The sequence below is a fragment of the Propithecus coquereli genome, unplaced genomic scaffold (genome assembly GCF_000956105.1).
Source record: "Propithecus coquereli isolate 6110/MARCELLA unplaced genomic scaffold, Pcoq_1.0 Scaffold141, whole genome shotgun sequence".
Taxonomy (NCBI): Eukaryota; Metazoa; Chordata; class Mammalia; order Primates; family Indriidae; genus Propithecus; species Propithecus coquereli.
In genome coordinates this window covers 2,726,336-2,729,281 of record NW_012138414.1, presented here as the reverse complement: position 1 = coordinate 2,729,281, position 2,946 = coordinate 2,726,336, and positions in this window count along the sequence as shown.

The following is a 2,946-nucleotide window of genomic DNA, read 5'->3' as shown; positions in this document are numbered from 1 at the left end:
AAAAAAAAAAAATTTCCACGTGGATTCACTCTTAATACACTCAATATGCCTTAAGTTTTATTTATTTGATGATCAATATAACATCACTGCAGACGTTTTCAAGATCACTGTCCCTAACTTGAAGCAAAACAAATTTTATGTTAATATATATTTATTCTGGTTTCTTCTTTTTCAAAAATACTTGACTTATAGCATAATTTGTAAAAGGCCAAAATTGTTTAAATTATCCCCCAAAATAAGCAAAGAGTATTTACTCTTTAGGATAATTTCACAGTGTCTAGGGTAGGTAAAATGCGTTTTATTTCTTTATTAACTTTCACAACGTTGAAGTTTAAGAATTTGAAAGGAATCCAAAATTGAATAGCAAAATGGTTTGAGTTAACCAATAGTATCTAAAAATAGAAAACATAGGAAAAAAAAATTATTTGAGTATTCATTATTTCTATTTTAGCAAGAGATGGGAGAGAGCCAAGAGAAAGAGAGAGAGAGAACACTAATGCCTGGATGCTAAAAGGAAAATTGAAGGTGGCTGTGAAATTATTTATTTAAATTTAATATGTATGCCCTTCTTTGTAAAATGGACAAGAGTAGAACTCAGAAAGAGACTCCAGACCTTGAGCGTTCATAATTCTTCGTGTAGATTTATTTATTTATTCAAATAAATCAAAGAAAAGACAATTTGATTAAATGTAATTAAACAATTTAATCAAAGCCATTTGAGTCTTAAGTAAAATATTTTGGCTTCAGTTTAGTTGGACACTTAATGGAAATTCATATATCTAGATAAATGGCTGCTGTTCCCCCTAAAAACATGTATAGAATCAGCCACCTTCAGTGGTGGGAGTCATAGAGATCATTTGAAAATCTGTAGAACACTTGTTATTTCTTGTTAGGATTGTTTGTTAAGCATACACAAACATTCCAAAACTTAAGTGGATAGACATATATATTTTATATATAGTTCATTATATTTGCAACATGAAGATTTCCTGTTTCTTAATGATTAATTTTTATGTTTTTCTTCTTAAGCTGTCCTGTATTTTCTTGTTTAGTTTATTTTAATAGGGAAGCAAAAGAACCCTGTTGAATAATTGATGTGCTAATCTCAAGATATAATGCCTGTTTAATTGAGAACAATCATCTATAGTCTAACATGCTAAATTAAGAGTAGAATAGACATTTTAATATAAAAGTATTTCAAGTAAGTAGTCAAGAATTGTTGTGCTTTAAAAATTTGATCTAGATGTTTGCCGTAGTGGTAGCTATTAAGCATGTGCTTCTCATTTTTATGATCTGGAATAAAAATTGCCCCATAAATGGACGCTTTATAATATGCTTAATTTCCCTTTATTAAATTGATAAATGTAGAAGCACAGAACACATTTACAGTATGGTGAGAATTTAGGATTATCGTATTTTATAATTTTTATATTGTTCATACATATAATTTGTCATTTGTGCAGAGACAGCCAGTTGATAATTTCAAAGTATTTTACCATTTTTTTTTGATAAGGAAAAGGTCACTTTTAGTAGTCAGAAAAGACATCATTCTATTAAACTAATTTGCCTACATGCAAATTTTGTCATTTTTACCTCATTAAGTATTTATCATGGAGTAAAAAAATATATATTCATGAAGGGGCAGCTCACAGCCTGATGGAGCTGGAACTAATATTTTGCAACTCTAATGATTTTTTGCATCCTTAATTAGATAGCATAAGGTTGATATGATTAGGTCAGGATGTAGTGTTTTTCATTAAAATACATTTTAGAAGCTGTATTCATAATCTGCCCTTGCAATTAAATAATGAGCCTATGAATTTAATATTATCGACCCAATTATTATCCCATGCAAACGTATACCTTTAATAAATTCGTGCCGTAGGACCTTCATTAGCAACAGAAAGAATGATATTTCTAGGTACATAGATTGAATGGCTATAGTTAAACTTATATAATTGTTTTAAACATATCAAGAAGCAAAGCTTCAATACCTAGGCATTTAATTCCAAAATGCGTCTTACTATTTGTTGAGGACTAATTTACATTGTAATTATTTTCTTAAAGAAACTACCACTTTAAAACAGGCTATTGAAGCTCATAAAAATAGCAGGATATTAGGTAGAGATGGAGGATTGGAGAAAGTTGTGCATCATGGGACAATGGAATGTAAATTTAGAGATCCACTCAAGAGCAAAATTGGAAAGCATAAAAACTACAATGTCTATTTCTCAAGTGTCTGTATTTTCCGAGAACAACCATATGCAATTAATGAAGATTATTATTTTTGTTGTTGCATGTTAGAATAGTTTTTGCTAATAGATGGTTTGCAATGGGAGTATGCAAGGTACTCTGAGAAGGAACCGCCTGTCTCTTACTGTGAATGTGTACTGGGAAACACATACACACATAAAAGACAAACCCTATTCTCTCTTCCTTACATAAGAGTAGCTACCGATCTACTACTTTTGTGCAACAGCAATTATTTGAGCTCTTTAATTCATTCTTGATGAAATTTCATTGTGAAGGTTATATACAATTTATAATTTTTTAATGATAGGAGATAATTAAGAAAAACTGACATTTAGTAATGGATAATATAGAGAGGTAAAACTAAGTATTGTTATTTACATAGCAAACTCCAGACAACGTATTGATCTGACTACAGTGTTTTCCTAGAAGTCATGTTCATTTCTGTTTGGAGAATATAGTCCGGGCGGCGGGTGGGGAGGGAAGAAATCTTTGACTGGGGTCATGAAAGGCAAGGTGGTAGCTAAGCAGATAAAATGGACATATTGATAGGAATTTGGAAGGAGAAATTTAGACTTTTCTATGTAAAAGGAGACAGTGAATAAAGGTATAGTGGTAGGAAATACCAAGACAAGTTTGAAAACTAAAAGCAATTTGTTTGGGCTGAACAAAGGTGGTGGGGAGGGCGGGAAGATA